The sequence below is a fragment of the Triticum aestivum genome, chromosome 7D (genome assembly GCF_018294505.1).
Source record: "Triticum aestivum cultivar Chinese Spring chromosome 7D, IWGSC CS RefSeq v2.1, whole genome shotgun sequence".
Lineage (NCBI taxonomy): Eukaryota > Viridiplantae > Streptophyta > Magnoliopsida > Poales > Poaceae > Triticum > Triticum aestivum.
This window is the reverse complement of record NC_057814.1, coordinates 21150389-21170042: the sequence shown is the minus strand read 5'-3', so window position 1 is coordinate 21170042 and position 19654 is coordinate 21150389. Positions and strand designations below refer to the sequence as shown.

Below are 19654 nucleotides of genomic sequence, written 5' to 3'. Positions count from 1 at the left end.
GCCGGTCCATTGGAAGATAGATCAGGTTTTCACACTGGCCAACACTCACTGCCACTGAACGCCACACCCCGGCGACCACGCCGCCCACACGGCCATGGCCACCGGGCAGCACCGAGCCACGGGCTCTAACCATGAGCATCGCGGAACCACCACCAAGGCCGCTGCCCCGGCATCCAAGACCTTGACGCCACCTTACCCGAGACATGCCATTACCCCAACCAAAGATACAAGAGGAAAGGATCCGCCTTTCGCACCTACGGGCGCCCCCCCCCCCAAGTGCCGAGACCTGCTAGGCTGGCCAAAACTGGCCTCCATTGACCCGTCCTCGGCACCGGGTGCGAGACGAGCTCGGTCCTGCCGGTGGGAACGAGATGACCACGGTCCTGCTGCCGGGCGCGAGACGAGCTCGGTCCTATTGCCGGGTGCGAGAAGAGTGATGGACCGCTGCTGGGGGAGGGCCAACCCATTGACAAAGATAGCGGTCGGACGACGAGGTGAGGGTTCAAAGGTCAAAATGGGCCGCCTACAAACGAGCCGATACCGGAAATCCAGCCGCCGCCATAGCCAACCCGCCGAACTACCATGATGTCGACATGGTGAATGCAAGCCGCCACTCCTAGAGGGCTGAGCCGCCAAGCCGCCGTCGCCGCCCACAGCCGGAGCAGCAGCCACGCCGGGCCGGTGCCCCAACCCGCGCCGACCGCCTGAAAACGCCAGATCTGGCCGGCACGCTCCGCGACCACCACCACCAAGCCGGTCACCTCGCTGCCAGCAACCGCCACCCGATGCCCAGGAAAGCCAAGCCGCATCACCCTCAGCCCGCACCGCCCACTGTCCTCCAGGCAGAGAAGTCGCCCAAGCCAGATCTGGGTCGGGGACATCCACCACCGCCACCTAGCGCGGGCACGCCACGTCGCACCCTGACATGCAGCCGCCGCACCAGGACGCCACCGCCCGCTTGCCGCCGCCCTGCAGAGCCGCGGACCTCCGCTCGGTGCTGCTGTCCTACGCCAGCCCACCGCGAGGAAGGGGAAGAGGCCCCACCGCCACTGACGACGGCCAGGCTTTGGCCAGCAGCGCATGCCGGCAGCGGTGAGGGAGGGGGAGGTAGGGAGTAGAGGCGCTAGGGTTCGCCTCCCTGCTCGCAGGAGCGGGCGAGACAAGGGGGGGGGGGAGTTTTTTTGTAAACCATTTTTCTAAGCATCGATGCTTATTCGTAGAGGATAGAGGCTTGATTAACACCTCATCCCTGGGTGAAAGCACTAGTGCCTAGAAAAACTAAAAAAATATACTATACAAAGCAACTCGTTGAGCACTACTAAAAGATTCCCTCCTCCGTGATTATCCCCCGACCAAATGCACTTTCCTCTTTCGGTGGGATACTATACTAGTGCCGGCGGCTGGAGCGGCACCGCTCCCAACCCAAGCTGATCGCTGCCGCCGCGAGCGCCCTGTTCCTCTGCCAGGTATGTTCCTGGATCGATTTTCATCTGAAGTTAGGGATTGCTACTGCACCAGAACTCGAACCGCAAGTTAGGGATGGATTTGCTTCGTTTCTCGATCCGTTTTGATCTGCGCTTTTTTGCACGGGGAGGCAAGAGAAGTAGATAAACTTTCCTCTGCACGAGTTAATAGTTTGGACAACCAATTTTTTGACTGGATCGAAAGTGATTAGGGATGGGGAAAATACTATCTATAATTTTTTTGACGGGAAAATACTCTGTATGTTAGCAGCAACGCCAGCCATGCTTGATTGATTTAGCCTGTGAGAATACTCTCAGTGTTACCAGCACTGTAAGATTTAATTAGATTGAAACGCTATATGTAGCAGCACTCCGAGCTTGGTTTGGGTTAGAGACGGGAAGCGTAATTATCTTTCCTCTTAATTCCTATCAAGGTGGGTGGTTTCAGTCCTGATTGTTGTGATGTTGTGTCTTCATCACAAAAAAATTGCAAAACGATATATTGTACATTATTTTTTACGAAATTCTTCTTGGCATTATTCCCACCTTGTCAATCTAAATTAGCTTGTGGAAATACTAGTCAATCTAAATTAGCTGAATATCAGACATTTTAAGGAAACTCGTAAAAGTTTTCTACCACTAGCATACTTATTGTTAGATGTGTATAGTCCCTTTTCGGTATATCCCCGTTGTATGAGGGGTTGTCTGCACTTTGCCACACATGTATATGTAATGGCCTTTGGCCCTCAGGAAATACTGGTTGCTATCTATCCAACATGGTATCAGATGTTAGGTTCCCCTCTCTCCCGCACGCTGCAACTCCGTGCTAGTTCCTTTCTCGATCCTCTCGATCCGGCGCCTCCTGCCTTGCTGGCGGTCCCGGCGAGTAGCTCCGTCCGGCCCTCCCCGTCGCGGATCCGGATCCCGCTGCTCCAGCCCGGTCACGGCCGCCTCTTCCCGTCCGCCGCACCGCCCCCGCGTCGTTGCTCTGCTTCGCGTGAGGGCAGAGGCGCTCGCCTGCCCGGCCCACCCGCTGCAAGGCTCACCGGGAATTGGTGTCCCACGGCCGGATATGGCCGTCCCCGCCTTGCTGGACTCCCCCGAGTTGCCGGAGCCCCCGCCTCAAGCTGCCGCACCGCCCCCGCGTCATTGCTCTGCTTCGCGTGAGCGCAGAGGCGCTCGCCTTCGCCCTGCTGCGTGGTAGCCTCCTCCACTGCGCCTCCGCCGCCCCCTTGTTCCGCCTGGTCCTCCTCGTCTTGGATCCGGCCCGTGCTCGGCTGGCCCTCTCACTCGGCCTGGCTGCGGGCGCTCGGGCTCTCTGGCTGGGGCTCGGGCTGTTTGCACAGTGAGGTTGACTTTGTAAAAAAAAAAGGAGAGCTCGCCAATGTCTTCTTCAGGATATGTGGCTGTTCCTCGCTGCTCAGTGATCTTTGATGGCACCAACTATGCTGAGTTTGTGGGCTTCATGCGTATCCATATCCGCGGCCTTCTGCTGTGGGGCGTGCTCTCTTGCGAGGTACCCTGTCCGCCATGCCCGGTTGCGCCAGTGGCCCCAATCCCACCAGTGCCGCCGGTCCTTGCTGCTGATGCTTCTCAGGCTGACCGGGATGCTGCCAAGGCTCTGGATGATGCTGCGGTTGATGCTTATGATCAGCAGGTATCCGCTTATTCCGATGCTCTCTCTATGTACCAGGATGCTCTGTCTGCTTACACTCAGTGGTGCAATGATGATGCTCGAGCTGCTGTTGTTCTCACTGCGAGTGTCCTCCCTCAGTTTGCTTCGGAGTTCATGGGACTTGGCACAGTTGCCGCGATGTGGTCTTATCTCTATCAGCGCTATCAGCCCTCTGGTGATGCTCTCTACCTATCTGTGGTGCGCCAGGAGCACGCACTCCAGCAAGGTGATTCGTCTGTTGATGAGTTCTATTCACAGTGCTCTGCCATCTGGCGCCAGCTTGAATCTCTTCGAATAGTTGTTTGTGGAACCTGTCGTTGCTGTCAGACTACTCGGTCTGATCAGGAGTTTCAGCGGGTCCATGAGTTCTTATCTCGTCTCCGGTCTGAGTTTGAGCCTCGACGTGCTCACTTGCTTGCTCGTGGTCGTGTTCCTATCTCCGAGATACTTGCCGAGCTTCGTGCTGAGGAGACCCGCCTTCGCTCTGCTGGGTTGCTTCTGGTTCCATCAGTATTGGCTGCCCGGGCTCCTGTGTCGTTTGCTCGCCTCACTGCTCCGCCGCTCCTGCCTACTCCTCCAGGGGGGTGAGCCGTCCTCTTTATGCTGAGAAGGGCACATCGCGCTGTGACACAGTCTGTGGTTACTGCTCCCGGCCAGGTCACCCAGAGTCTGATTGTCGCCAGAAGAAGCGAGACCAAAGGCGCTCCTCCTCCAGCGGGACTCCTGTGTCTTCCTCGACTCCGTCACTCACTGACCAGGACATTGTTCGCCTCAAGCGTTTTCTTGCTTCCTCAGGCTCCTCGTCGACTGCTTCCGCTGATGCTGTGACTTCATCCCCTTCCTCACCACCACCGGCATCTACACAGTCAGGTACATCTTCATGGGTTCTGGATTCTGGAGCCTCCTTTCATATGTCTTCTGATTCTTCCGCATTGTCTTCTCTCCGACCTCTTGATTCGCCTATTAATGTTCTTACTGCCGATGGCACATCTCTTCCTGTTGCTAGTCGTGGTATTCTTTCCACTCCATATTTTTCTGTTCCAAGTGTTTCACATGTTCCTCGCCTTACCATGAATCTTTTTTTCTGCTGCCCAACTTACTGATTCTGGTTGTCGTGTCATTCTTGATACCGACTCTTGCTCCATTCAGGATTGTCGCACCAAGGCTTTGGTTGGTGCTGGCCCCCGGCGCCGTGAGTCAGAGGGCCTTTGGGAGGTTGACTGGCTTTGTGTTTCTTCCGCTGCCACCACTTCTACCATCTCTCATGCTCTTGCTGCCTCTTCGTCTGCGTCCTTCCAGCAGTGGCATCATCGCCTTGGTCACATCTGTGGCTCTCGCTTGTCTTCTTTAGTTCGTCAGGGCCTCTTAGGGTTTGTATCTGGAGATGTCTCCTTACATTGTAATGGTTGCAGACTTGGCAAACAAACTCAGTTACCTTATCCTACTAGTGAGTCTGTATCTCAGCGTCCTTTTGACTTAGTTCATTCTCATGTCTGGGGTCCTGCTCATTTTGATTCGAAAGGTGGTCATCGCTACTATGTTTTGTTTATTGATGATTTCTCTTGCTACACTTGGCTCTACTTCATGAAATCTCGTAGCGAGGTTCTCCCTATATACAAATGTTTTGCTGCCATGGTTCACGCTGCTGGGGAACGTAGTAATTTCAAAAAAATTCCTACGCACACGCAAGATCAGGGTGATGCATAGCAACGAGAGGGGAGAGTGCTGTCCACGTACCCTCGTAGACCGAATGCAGAAGCATTAGCACAACGCGGTTGATGTAGTCGTACGTCTTCACGATCCGACCGATCAAGTACCGAACGCACGACACCTCCGAGTTTAGCACACATTCAGCTCAATGACGTCCCTCGAACTCCGATCCAGCCGAGCTTTGAGGGAGAGTTCCGTCAGCACGACGGCTTTGGTGACGATGATGATGTTCTACCGACACAGAGATTCGCCTAAGCACCGCTACGATATTATCGAGGTGGATTATGGTGGAGGGGGGCACCGCACACGGCTAAGAGATCAAGAGATCAATTGTTGTGTCTCCAAGGGGTGCCCCCTCCCCGTATATAAAGGAGTGGAGGAGGGGGAGGGCAGGCCCTCTCTATGGCGCGCCCTAGGAGGAGTCCTACTCCCACCGGGAGTAGGATTCCCCCTTCCAAGTAGTAGGAGTAGGAGTCAAGGAAAGGGGAGAGAGAAGAGAAGGAAGGAGGGGGCGCAGCCCCTCCCCCTAGTCCAATTCGGACTAGGCCTTGGGGGGGCGCCCAGCCTCTCCTCTCTCTTTCCCCTAAAGCCCAATAAGGCCCATATACTCCCCGGCGAATTCCCGTAACTCTCCGGTACTCCGAAAAATACCCGAATCACTCGGAACCTTTCCGATGTCCGAATATAGTCGTCCAATATATCGATCTTTACGTCTCGACCATTTCGAGACTCCTCGTCATGTCCCCGATCTCATCCGGGACTCCGAACTACCTTCGGTACATCAAAACACATAAACTCATAATATAACCGTCATCGAACTTTAAGCGTGCGGACCCTACGGGTTCGAGAACAATGTAGACATGACCGAGACACGTCTCCGGTCAATAACCAATAGCGGAACCTGGATGCTCATATTGGCTCCCACATATTCTACGAAGATCTTTATCGGTCAAACCGCATAACAACATACGTTGTTCCCTTTGTCATCGGTATGTTACTTGCCCGAGATTCGATCGTCGGTATCTCAATACCTAGTTCAATCTCGTTACCGGCAAGTCTCTTTACTCGTTCCGTAATACATCATCCCGCAACTAACTCATTAGTTACAATGCTTGCAAGGCTTATAGTGATGTGCATTACTGAGTGGGCCCAGAGATACCTCTCCGACAATCGGAGTGACAAATCCTAATCTCGAAATACGCCAACCCAACAAGTACCTTCGGAGACACCTGTAGAGCACCTTTATAATCACCCAGTTACGTTGTGACGTTTGGTAGCACACAAAGTGTTCCTCCGGTAAACGGGAGTTGCATAATCTCATAGTCATAGGAACATGTATAAGTCATGAAGAAAGCAATAGCAGAATACTAAACGATCAAGTGCTAAGCTAACGGAATGGGTCAAGTCAATCACATCATTCTCCTAATGATGTGATCCCGTTAATCAAATGACAACTCATGTCTATGGCTAGGAAACATAACCATCTTTGATCAACGAGCTAGTCAAGTAGAGGCATACTAGTGACACTCTGTTTGTCTATGTATTCACACAAGTATTATGTTTCCGGTTAATACAATTCTAGCATGAATAATAAACATTTATCATGAAATAAGGAAATAAATAATAACTTTATTATTGCCTCTAGGGCATATTTCCTTCAGTCTCCCACTTGCACTAGAGTCAATAATCTAGATCACATCGCCATGTGATTTAACATCAATAGTTCACATCACCATGTGATTAACACCCATAGTTCACATCGTCATGTGACCAACACCCAAAGGGTTTACTAGAGTCAATAATCTAGTTCACATCGCTATGTGATTAACACCCAAAGAGTACTAAGGTGTGATCATGTTTTGCTTGTGAGAGAAGTTTAGTCAACGGGTCTGCCATATTCAGATCCGTATGTATTTTGCAAATTTCTATGTCTACAATGCTCTGCACGGAGCTACTTTAGCTAATTGCTCCCACTTTCAATATGTATCCAGATGAAGACTTAGAGTCATCTGGATCAGTGCCAAAACTTGTATCGACGTAACCCTTTTACGACGAACCTTTTGTCACCTCCATAATCGAGAAACATATCCTTATTCCACTAAGGATAATTTTGACCGCTGTCCAGTGATCTACTCCTAGATCACTATTGTACTCCCTTGCCAAAATCAGTGTAGGGTATACAATAGATCTGGTACATAGCATGGCATACTTTATAGAACCTATGGCTGAGGCATAGGGAATGACTTTCATTCTCTTTCTATCTTCTGCCGTGGTCGGGCTTTGAGTCTTACTCAATTTCACACCTTGTAACACAGGCAAGAACTCTTTCTTTGACTGTTCCATTTTGAACTACTTCAAAATCTTGTCAAGGTATGTACTCATTGAAAAAACTTATCAAGCGTTTTGATCTATCTCTATAGATCTTGATGCTCAATATGTAAGCAGCTTCACCGAGGTCTTTCTTTGAAAAACTCCTTTCAAACACTCCTTTATGCTTTGCAGAATAATTCTACATTATTTCCGATCAACAATATGTCATTCACATATACTTATCAGAAATGTTGTAGTGCTCCCACTCACTTTCTTGTAAATACAGGCTTCACCGCAAGTCTGTATAAAACTATATGCTTTGATCAACTCATCAAAGCGTATATTCCAACTCCGAGATGCTTGCACCAGTCCATAGATGGATCGCTGGAGCTTGCACATTTTGTTAACACCTTTAGGATCGACAAAACCTTCTGGTTGCATCATATACAACTCTTCTTTAATAAATCCATTAAGGAATGCAGTTTTGTTTATCCATTTGCCAGATTTCATAAAATGCGGCAATTGCTAACATGATTCGGACAGACTTAAGCATAGATACGAGTGAGAAACTCTCATCGTAGTCAACACCTTGAACTTGTCGAAAACCTTTTGCGACAATTCTAGCTTTGTAGATAGTAACACTACTATCAGCGTCCGTCTTCCTCTTGAAGATCCATTTAATCTCAATGGCTCGCCGATCATTTGGGCAAGTCAATCAAAGTCCATACTTTGTTCTCATACATGGATCCCATCTCAGATTTCATGGCCTCAAACCATTTCGCGGAATCTGGGCTCATCATCGCTTCCTCATAGTTCGTAGGTTCGTCATGGTCAAGTAACATGACCTCCAGAATAGGATTACCGTACCACTCTGGTGTGGATCTCACTCTGGTTGACCTACGAGGTTCGGTAGTAACTTGATCTGAAGTTACATGATCATCATCATTAGCTTCCTCACTAATTGGTGTAGGAGTCACAGGAACAGATTTCTGTGATGAACTACTTTCCAATAAGGGAGCAGGTATAGTTACCTCATCAAGTTCTACATTCCTCCCACTCACTTCTTTCGAGAGAAACTCCTTCTCTAGAAAGGATCCATTCTTAGCAACGAATATCTTGCCTTCGGATCTGTGATAGAAGGCGTACCCAACTGTCTCCTTTGGGTATCCTATGAAGACACATTTCTCCGATTTGGGTTTGAGCTTATCATGATGAATTTTTTTTCTTATAAGCATCGTAACCCCAATCTTTAAGAAACGACAACTTTGGTTTCTTGCCAAACCACAGTTCATACGGTGTCGTCTCAAACGAATTTAGATGGTGCCCTTTTTTACGTGAATGCAACTGTCTCTAATGCATAACCCCAAAACTATAGTGGTAAATCGGTAAGAAACATCATAGATTGCACTATATCCAATAAAGTACGGTTATGACGTTCGGACACACCATTATGCTGTGGTGTTCCAGGTGGCACGAATTTGTGAAACTATTCCACATTGTTTTAATTGAAGACCAAACTCGTAACTCAAATATTTGTCTCCGCGATCAGATCGTAGAAACCTTATTTTCTTGTCACGATGATTTTCCACTTCACTCTGAAATTCTTTGAACTTTTCAAATGTTTCAGACTTATGTTTCATCAAGTAGATATACCCATATCTGTTCAAATCATCTGTGAAGGTCAGAAAATAACGATACCCGCCGCGAGCCTCAACACGAATCGGATCGCATACATCAGTATGTATTATTTCCAATAAGTCAGTTGCTCGCTCCATTGTTCCGGAGAACGGAGTCTTAGTCATCTTGCCCATAAGGCATGGTTCGCAAGCATCAAGTGATTCATAATCAAGTGATTCCAAAAGCCCATCAGCATGGAGTTTCTTCATGCGCTTTACACCAATATGACCTAAACGGCAGGGCCACAAATAAGTTGCACTATCATAATTAACTTTGCATCTTTTGGTTTCAATATTATGAATATGTGTATCACTACGATCGAGATCCAACGAACCATTTTCATTGGGTGTGTAACCATATAAGGTTTTATTCATGTAAACAGAACAACAATTATTCTCTAACTTAAATGAATAACTGTATTGCAATAAACATGATCAAATCATATTCATGCTCAACGCAAACACCAAATAACACTTATTTAGGTTCAACACTAATCCCGAAAGTATAGGGGGTGTGCGATGACGATCATATCAATCTTGGAACCACTTCCAACACACATCGTCACTTCATCCTTAACTAGTCTATGTTCATTCTGCAACTCCCATTTCGAGTTACTAATCTTAGCAACAGAACTAGTATCAAATACTGAGGGGTTGCTATAAACACTATTAAAGTACACATCAATAACATGTATATCAAATATACCTTTGTTCACTTTGCCATCCTTCTTATCCGCCAAATACTTGGGGCAGTTCCGCTTCCAGTGACCAGTCCCTTTGTAGTAGAAGCACTTAGTCTCAGGCTTAGGTCCAAACTTGGGCTTCTTCACTTGAGCAGCAACTTTCTTGCCGTTCTTCTTGAAGTTCCCCTTCTTTCCCTTTGCCCTTTTCTTGAAACTAGTGATCTTGTTAACCATCAACACTTGATGCTCTTTTCTTGATTTCTACCTTCGCCGCTCTCAGCATCGCGAAGAGCTCGGGAATTACTTTCGTTATCCCATGCATATTATAGTTCATCACGAAGTTCTATTAACTTAGTGATAGTGACTAGAGAACTTTGTCAATTACAATCTTATCTGGAATATTAACTCCCACTTGATTCAAGTAATTGTAGTACTCAGACAATCTGAGCACATGCTCACTGGTTGAGCTATTCTCCTCCATCTTATTGGCAAAGTATTGTCAGAGGTCTCATACCTCTCGACATGGGCACGAGTATGAAATACCAATTTCAACTCTTGGAACATCTTATATGCTCCGTGGCGTTCAAAACATTTTTGAAGTCCCGGTTCTAAGCCGTAAAGCATGGTGCACTAAACTATCAAGTCATCATACCGAGCTTTTGTCAAAACGTTCATAACGTCTGCATCTGCTCCTGCAATAGTTCTGTCACCTAACGGTGCATCAAGGACATAATACTTTTGTGCAGCAATGAGGTTAATCCTCAGATCACGGACCAAGTCTGCATCATTGCTACTAACATCTTTCAACTTAGTTTTCTCTAGGAACATATCAAAATAAAACAAGGGAGCTAAACGCGAGCTATTGATCTACAACATAGATATGCTAATACTACCAGGACTAAGTTCATGATAAATTTAAGTTCAATTAATCATATTACTTAAGAACTCTCACTTAGATAGACATCTCTCTAATCATCTAAGTGATCATGTGATCCAAATCAACTAAACCATGTCCGATCATCACGTGAGATGGAGTAGTTTCAATGGTGAACATCACTATGTTGATCATATCTACTATATGATTCACGCTTGACATTTCGGTCTCAGTGTTCCGAGGCCATATCTGTTATATGCTAGGCTCGTCAAGTTTAACCTGAGTATTCCGCGTGTGCAACTGGTTTGCACCCGTTGTATTTGAACGTAGAGCCTATCACACCCGATCATCACGTGGTGTCTCAGCATGAAGAACTTTCGCAACGGTGCATACTCAGGGAGAACACTTATACCTTGATAATTTAGTGAGAGATCATCTTATAACGCTACCGTCAATCAAAGCAAGATAAGATGCCTAAAAGATAAACATCACATGCAATCAATATAAGTGATATGATATGGCCATCATCATCTTGTGCTTGTGATCTCCATCTTTGAAGCACCGTTATGATCACCATCGTCATCGGCGCGACACCTTGATCTCCATCGTAGCATCGTTGTCGTCTCACCAACTTATACTTCTACGACTATCGCTACCGCTTAGTGATAAAGTAAAGCATTACAGGGCGATTGCATTGCATACAATAAAGCGACAAGCATATGGCTCCTGCCAGTTGCCGATAACTCGGTTACAAAACATGATCATCTCATAGAATAAAATTTAGCATCATGTCTTGACCATATCACATCACAACATGCCCTGCAAAAACAAGTTAGACGTCCTCTACTTTGTTGTTGCATGTTTTATGTGGCTGCTACGGGCTGAGCAAGAACCGTTCTTACCTAAGCATCAAAACCACGACGATAGTTTGTCAAGTTGGTGCTGTTTTAACCTTCGCACGGACCGGGCGTAGCCACACTTGGTTCAACTAAAGTTGGAGAAACTGACACCCGCCAGCCACCTGTGTGCAAAGCACGTCGGTAGAACCAGTCTCGCGTAAGCGTACGCGTAATGTTGGTCCGGGCTGCTTCATCCAACAATATCGCCGAACCAAAGTATGACATGCTGGTAAGCAGTATGACTTATATCGCCCACAACTCACTTGTGTTCTACTCGTGCATATAACATCTACGCATAAAACCAGGCTCGGATGCCACTGCTGGGGAACGTAGTAATTTCAAAAAATTTCCTACGCACAGGCAACATCATGGTGATGCATAGCAACGAGAGGGGAGAGTGTTGTCCACGTACCCTCGTAGACTGAAAGCGGAAGCGTTAGCACAACGCGGTTGATGTAGTCGTACGTCTTCACGATCCGACCGATCAAGTACCGAACGCACGGCACCTCCGAGTTCAGCACACGTTCAGCTCGCTGACGTCCCTCGAACTCTGATCCAGCCGAGCTTTGAGGGAGAGTTCCGTTAGCACGACGGCGTGGTGACGATGATGATGTTCTATCTAAGCACTGCTACGATATTATCGAGGTGGATTATGGTGGAGGGGGGTACCGCACACGGCTAAGAGATCAAGAGATCAATTGTTGTGTCTCCAAGGGGTGCCCCCCTCCCCGTATATAAAGGAGTGAAGGAGGGGAGGGCCGGCCCTCTCTATGGTGCGCCCTAGGAGGAGTCCTACTCCCACCGGGAGTAGGATTCCCCCCCTTCCAAGTAGTAGGAGTAGGAGTCAAGGAAAGGGGAGAGAGAAGAGAAGGAAGGAGGGGGCGCAGCCCCTCCCCCTAGTCCAATTCGGTCTAGGCCTTGGGGGGGGCGCCCAGCCTCTCCCCTCTCTTTCCCCTAAAGCCCAATAAGGCCCATATACTCCCCGACGAATTCCCGTAACTCTCCGGTACTCCGAAAAATACCCGAATCACTCGGAACCTTTCCGATGTCCGAATATAGTCGTCCAATATATCTATCTTTACGTCTCGACCATTTCGAGACTCCTCGTCATGTCCCCGATCTCATCCGGGACTCCGAAACTACCTTCGGTACATCAAAACACATAAACTCATAATATAACCGTCATCGAACTTTAAGCGTGCGGACCCTACGGGTTCGAGAACAATGTAGACATGACCGAGACACGTCTCCGGTCAATAACCAATAGCGGAACCTGGATGCTCATATTGGCTCCCACATATTCTACGAAGATCTTTATCGGTCAAACCGCATAACAACATACGTTGTTCCCTTTGTCATCGGTATGTTACTTGCCCGAGATTCGATCGTCGGTATCTCAATACCTAGTTCAATCTCGTTACCGGCAAGTCTCTTTACTCGTTCCGTAATACATCATCCCGCAACTAACTCATTAGTTACAATGCTTGCAAGGCTTATAGTGATGTGCATTACTGAGTGGGCCCAGAGATACCTCTCCCACAATCGGAGTGACAAATCCTAATCTCGAAATACGCCAACCCAACAAGTACCTTCGGAGACACCTGTAGAGCACCTTTATAATCACCCAGTTACGTTGTGACGTTTGGTAGCACACAAAGTGTTCCTCCGATAAACGGGAGTTGCATTATCTCATAGTCATAGGAACATGTATAAGTCATGAAGAAAGCAATAGCAGAATACTAAAAGATCAAGTGCTAAGATAACGGAATGGGTCAAGTCAATCACATCATTCTCCTAATGATGTGATCCCGTTAATCAAATGACAACTCATGTCTATGACTAGGAAACATAACCATCTTTGATCAACGAGCTAGTCAAGTAGAGGCATACTAGTGACACTCTGTTTGTCTATGTATTCACACAAGTATTATGTTTCCGGTTAATACAATTGTAGCATGAATAATAAACATTTATCATGAAATAAGGAAATAAATAATAACTTTATTATTGTCTCTAGAGCATATTTCCTTCACACGCCCAGTTTGCCATGCCCATTCGTACTTTTCGTGCGGACTCCGCTGGAGAGTATATCTCTCAGCTGTTGCGTGGTTTTCTCGCGGAACAGGGAACTCTTGCCCAGTTCTCATGTTCTGGTGCTCATGCTCAGAATGGCATTGCCGAACGAAAGCATCGTCATTTGCTTGAGACGGCTCGTGCGCTAATGATTGCTGCTTCCCTTCCACCCCATTTTTGGGCTGAGGCTGTTTCCGCATCCACCTAGCTCATCAACATTCAGTCATCGACAGCTCTGTAGGGTGGTATTCCTATGGAGTGTCTTACTGGTCGCTCTCCTGACTACTCAGCTCTTCGTATGTTTGGATGCGTGTTCTATGTTCTTCTTGCCCCCCGAGAACGCACCAAACTGACTGCTCAGTTGGTTGAGTGTGTTTTCCTTGGCTACAGTGATGAGCACAAGGGCTATAGTGTTGGGATCCTGTGGGCCGTCACTTGCGCATCTCGCGTGATGTGACTTTTGACGAGTCTCGTTCCTACTACCCACGTTCTTCTTCCTCGAGTTTCTCTGTGGACGACCTTTCTTTCCTCCTCCTTCCCGATACACCCTGCTATGTGCCTCATGTGTCACCTCTTCCTCCGGCACCTCTTATTCCCTCTCATTCGCCACCGACCCCGTCTTCTCCATCCTCCTCCTCCACCTCTCCACCATCATATCCAGTCCGTCGCCCTCTCTCACCATTTCCTCTCCACTATACTCGTCGATCTCGAAATGAGGATGTCTCCTCTGACGAGCCTTCCACCTCTGGTGCACCTCCTCTCACGCCTCCCCCAGTTCACAACCTCCGTGCCCGGCCTCGCCCCCCGCCTGATCGCTACTCCCCTGATCGGTACGGTCTCTCTGTTATTGCTGAGCCCACCTCCTATCGGACTGCCATGACTCAGCCTGAATGGCAGCTTGCGATGGCCGAAGAGCTTGCTGACCTTGAGCGCTCTAGCACATGGGATCTGGTTCCCCTTCCTTCTGGTGTCCGTCCCATCACCTGCAAGTGGGTCTACAAGATTAAGACTCGCTCCGATGGTTCTCTTGAGTGCTACAAAGCTCGTCTTGTGGCCTGTGGTTTTCAGCAATGATGAGACATTTGCTCCTGTGGCCCACATGACCACTGTCCGCACTCTTCTTGCTGTGGCTTCTGTTCGTCAGTGGTCTATCTCTCAACTTGATGTTCAGAACGCTTTTCTCAATGGAGAGTTGCGTGAGGAGGTTTATATGCAGCCACCACCGGGGTACTACGCTCCTGATGGTATGGTCTGTAGACTTCGCCGCTCCCTCTATGGTCTTAAACAGGCCCCTCGTGCCTGGGTTGAGCGCTTCGCCTCTGTGGTGACTGCCGCTGGTTTCTTGCCCAGTGATCATGATCCCGCATTGTTTGTTCACACGTCTCCTCGTGGTCGGACTCTTCTCCTCCTCTATGTTGATGACATGATCATCACTGGTGATGATCTTGACTATATTGCCTTTGTTAAGGTTCGCCTTCACGATCAGTTCCTCATGACTGATCTTGGTCCACTTCGCTACTTTCTTGGGATTGAGATCTCCTCAACCTCTGATGGCTTCTACATCTCTCAAGAAAAATATATTCAGGATCTTCTTGCTCGCGCTGCTCTCGGTGATGAGCGCACTGTTGTGACTCCTATGGAGCTCAACGTTCAGCTTCGTGCCTTTGATGGTGACCCTCTTCCTAATCCCAGTCGCTATCGTCATCTTGTTGGCAGTCTTGTCTATCTTGCTGTTACGCGTCCTGACATCACCTGTCCTGTCCACATCCTGAGTCAGTTTGTTTCAGCCCCCACCTCTGTCCACTATAGTCATCTCCTCCGTGTTCTACGATATCTTCGTGGCACGATCTCTCAGCGCCTTTTCTTTCCCCGCTCCAGCTCTCTTGAGCTCTAGGCCTACTCTGATGCTACCTGGGCTAGTGACCCCTCTGATCGACGCTCGCTGTCTGCTTATTGTGTCTTTCTTGGTGGCTCTCTTATTGTCTGGAAGACAAAGAAACAGACTGCCGTTTCTCGCTCGAGTACAGAGGCTGAGTTGCGAGCCATGGCTATGTTGACGGCTGAGGTGATCTGGTTACGGTGGTTACTTGAGGATTTTGGTGTGTCTGCTACTACCTCGACTCCCTTACTGTCAGGCAGTACTGGCGCTATCAGTATTGCGAGTGACCCGGTGAAGCATGAGCTCACCAAGCACATTGGTGTGGATGCCCACTTTGTGCGTGCTGCTGTGCAGGATCAGATTCTCGCTCTTCACTATGTGCCCTCTGAGTTACAGTTGGCGGACTTCTTCACGAAGGCACAGACTCGAGCGCAGCATGGCTTTTTCCTCTCCAAACTCAGTGTTGTTGATCCACCATGAGTTTGAGGGGGGGTGTTAGATGTGTATAGTCCCTTTTTGGTATATCCCCGTTGTATGAGGGGTTGTCTGCACTTTGCCACACATGTATATGTAATGGCCTTTGGCCCTCAGGAAATACTGGTTGCTATCTATCCAACACTTATATCCAAATCAGGTACCTCATTGTGATTGATGATGTATGGACAATAGCAGCGTGGGATGCTATCCGATCCATGCTGCCAGACAACAACCTCGACAGCAGAATCATGGTGACCACTCGGATAGAGGCTGTGGCTGTAGCATGCAGTGATGCTAGTGAAATTTGTGGAGATAACATCTATCACATCGAGCCCCTCAATTCAGAAGACTCCAAGAAGTTGTTCCTCAGCAGAGCATTTGGCTCCAAGGATGCCACTTGCCCCACAGAGCTGGAAGATGAAATGAACAAAATTCTGAAGAAATGTGGTGGGCTGCCATTGGCCATTGTCAGCATTGGCAGCCTTTTGGCCAGCTATAAATCAGCGGAGCACAAGGATATGTGGGATAGAGTTTGCAAATCAATTAGTTATCATATGGATACCAATCCCATCCTTGACGGGATGAGGCAGATACTCACACTCAGCTACGACCACCTGCCCTATCACCTCAAGGGTTGCATGATGTATCTTAGTATTTTTCCCGGAGGATTTTAGTATACAGATGGATCGCCGAAGGATTGGTTGAGGAGAAGCGGGGGATGACCCTGTTGGAGGTTGCAGAAGCCTATTATGAAGAGCTGGTGAGCAGGGGCATGATTAATCCCGCTGGCGAAATAATCAGCCATGTCTATGGAGCTGTGGAGACATGTCGGGTGCATGACTTGATGCTGGAGATCATGGTGTCCAAATCCTTGGAGGCCAACTTTGTCAGCCTGATAGGTGGGCAGTATGATGGGATGTCCTATGACACAATACGCAGCCTCTCCGTCCATGCTGGTGGGCAGAGGCCCAAGGAATCTCCATCCAAGAAGGACTCTCCATCCAAGAAAACCAAGGAATCTACATCCAAGAAGAATGACTTAAAAGACATTAATGTGCAGCATGTCCGATCACTGAGTATGTTTCAGCTCGAAGGGAACAAGCAGGGCCGGCCCTGGGCCAGGGCAGCAGGGGTGACGGCCCGGGGCCCAGCCAAATTAGGGGCCCCGACCTAGTGTGCTGCAGTGTATATATAGATATGGGCCTTGATGAAATGCTAAATAAAAACAAAAGATTCTGTAGGCAGGGAGGCCCATCTCCAGCAGAAGCCCAACTGCCAAGAGGCCTGAAGGCAGCAGGCAGGCACGCACAGGGGCACAAGGCCAGTTGCTCAAAAAAAAGGGGGCACAAGGCCAGCGACTCTGTTCCTCCTCAGTCTACAACGCCGGTTCGTTTTTCTCGCCTGTTCGTCTCCCACAGATCTGCGACACCGGCTGCCGCATAGGGCACGTTCACGAGGAACGGCAGGAGACAAAGGTAAATCTGATGAATTTATCTGAGCCCTCAATCTTAATCCACTTATTAATTTATATTCTTGTTTTTACAACAGTAGTGGCCTTGGAGTAGGGTTGAATCGTATGTTGTTGCCGGCTTGGTCCTGTACTTCTTGATTCCTTGATTGAATTTGGATAGCTGCAGCCTGAAGAATACAGATTGTCACTGATTTACAGCGGCCTTCAGGTAGCTTCACTCCTTTTTTCTTCCAAACATGCTGCCTAAAAAACATGTATCTGGTTCCGAGAAAAGAAGAAAGAGGAAAAGAACAGATAAGTTTATTGGAAATCAGAAGGGAGCTATGCATAAATTTTTGTGAGGAATGACACTACTGACAATTTTGAGAAATTAGATGTCAATGGTGCTGAAAAACAACAACCTGCTGAGAATGAGACCACAATTGAGGAACACAATGCTCATATGAGTCTCCTAAATATTTGAGTGGCCGTGAGAATCCTGCAAGTGTAGATGAACAAGGATCTTCTCCTTTTGATATCTATGACCCTAGAAACTGGGACACTCTTGACAATAAATAAAGAGATATTCTGATTGAAAAAGGCCTACAAGGGAACAAAATCTTGTGTTTGAAACGGACTACATTTATCTTGACGTTTTCATTTAATGATTTTGCATCAAAAAATGCACAGAGCCGTTTCTCATGATTACTGAAGGCTTGGAGGTTCGCTAGTATGTCATTCTTTTTTATTATGCTCTGTGACTTCTATGATGTTTGATTTACACCTAAAGTATGAAATTAATATTTATGACTTGGAGTGTTATTTACCAAGGAAAATTACTGTTGTTTATTATAGCTTTGCAAAAAAAATGTAATCAATGTATGGAATCAATTTTTTTCCTCCAATGCTGTCACTGGGCCCATTCATTTGAGTTCGCCCCGGGGCCTCCAAAACTCCAGGACCGGCGCTGGGAACAAGCTGCTTGATCGTCTGGGTGAGTTCACTCTGCTGAGAGTACTAGACCTGGAAGACTGCAAGGGTGTAGAAAACAAGCATATGGGCCACATCTGTCGGATGTACCTTCTAAGGTATTTGTCCCTGAGAGGTACAGATATCAGTGTGCTGCCTACAAAAGTCTGTGATCTGGAGCTTTTGCAGACACTTGATGTACGTACCACGGGCATTGCTGGACTCCCAGAAACTGTGATAAAACTAGAGAAACTTGAGCGCTTGTTCTTCTCCCAGAAGGATGTGTTTGGTCTACCATGTGGAAGCCACCCCAGGGTCTCTGGAAAATGAAGGCACTGCGGGAGGTGGGCTGGGTATTGCTGGAAGATGATGCTGTTGAGGTTGCCCAAGAGGTAGGTGAACTAGAAAATTTGCAAAGGTTAAGTATCTACGTCGATTGTGAGAAGCCCAATGGTCCCAAGGTTCTTGAAGAGCTTGCCCTGTCCCTGAGTAGGACACACTCTCTCCGATCGCTCGACATGGGCACCTTGAGTTATGAGGCGAATGCATTTAACTTTCTCCTTGAGCTCCCGTCGCCGCCACGCCTCCTCCAAATCCTCAGGATCGCTGGTGGCATTGACAAATTGCCCAACTGGGTCGAATCGCTCACATATCTTGTTGAGTTTCACATGTCATGGGCACACTTTATCAATGACCAACTATTTGGGGTTCTGTGTAAGTTGCCCAACCTGAAGAGCATCTGGATGCAGCGGAACTGCTACACCGGTCTAGAGTTGGTTGCACGCGCTGTGCACAACTTTCCAGCGCTCAAGAATCTCAGAGGGACCTGTGATCAGGAAATTCCCAGAGTCTGCAAATTCGAGGAAGGATCCATGACAAAGCTCGAGAAACTTTCACTGAATTTTGACAACTGGAGTGAGAAGAGCATTGTGGGCATTGAGCACTTGACAAGCCTTAAAGAGGTGCAGCTCGCAGGTAAGAGAGGGAACCCTGCGCTGGACCGAACTCTGGAGCAGCTAAAGACGGAGAGTGGGAGGCACCCCAATCAGTTCACAGTTGGAGTGAAGTACGACTGACCTTGTCGTTCTGCTTGCTTGCTGTAAGTTTGCTGTTGCCCTTGCTGTTTCTGTTGGTCGCTGTGGTGTGGTTGGTTCTTGTGTTGTAAAAGCTGGAGTCTCCAGCAGTTTAAGCATTGTGGTTTGTAATAAATAAATGGGAACCGCTTCGGTACAACCCCCCTCTAAAACGTATAAAGGGTAGTACAGACATTTCACATATTGTATCCATTTTTAAATGTACGATAGGTTGCCCGCTGAGGCGTATACGCCATATGTTTGTTCAACAGGCCCCCACGCATCCTGGGCTCGGCCCATTAATATTTTCTTTAACATTCTCGCGTCCTGGGCTCGCCCATTAATATTTTCCTTAACATTCAAAAATAGCTGCTGGTAGTGAGATTCGTACTCGTTACCTCTCAGTATCCATCCTCGCAGAACCAACTGGGACACCTCGGGCT

General features: G+C 48.0%; 1 pseudogene; it reads left to right on the top strand.

Moving 5' to 3' along the window:
* LOC123170651 (disease resistance protein Pik-2-like) overlaps nt 1-19214 on the top strand; it is a 32187-nt pseudogene extending 12973 nt beyond the window's left edge.
* The last annotated feature ends 440 nt before the right edge of the window (nt 19215-19654 follow it).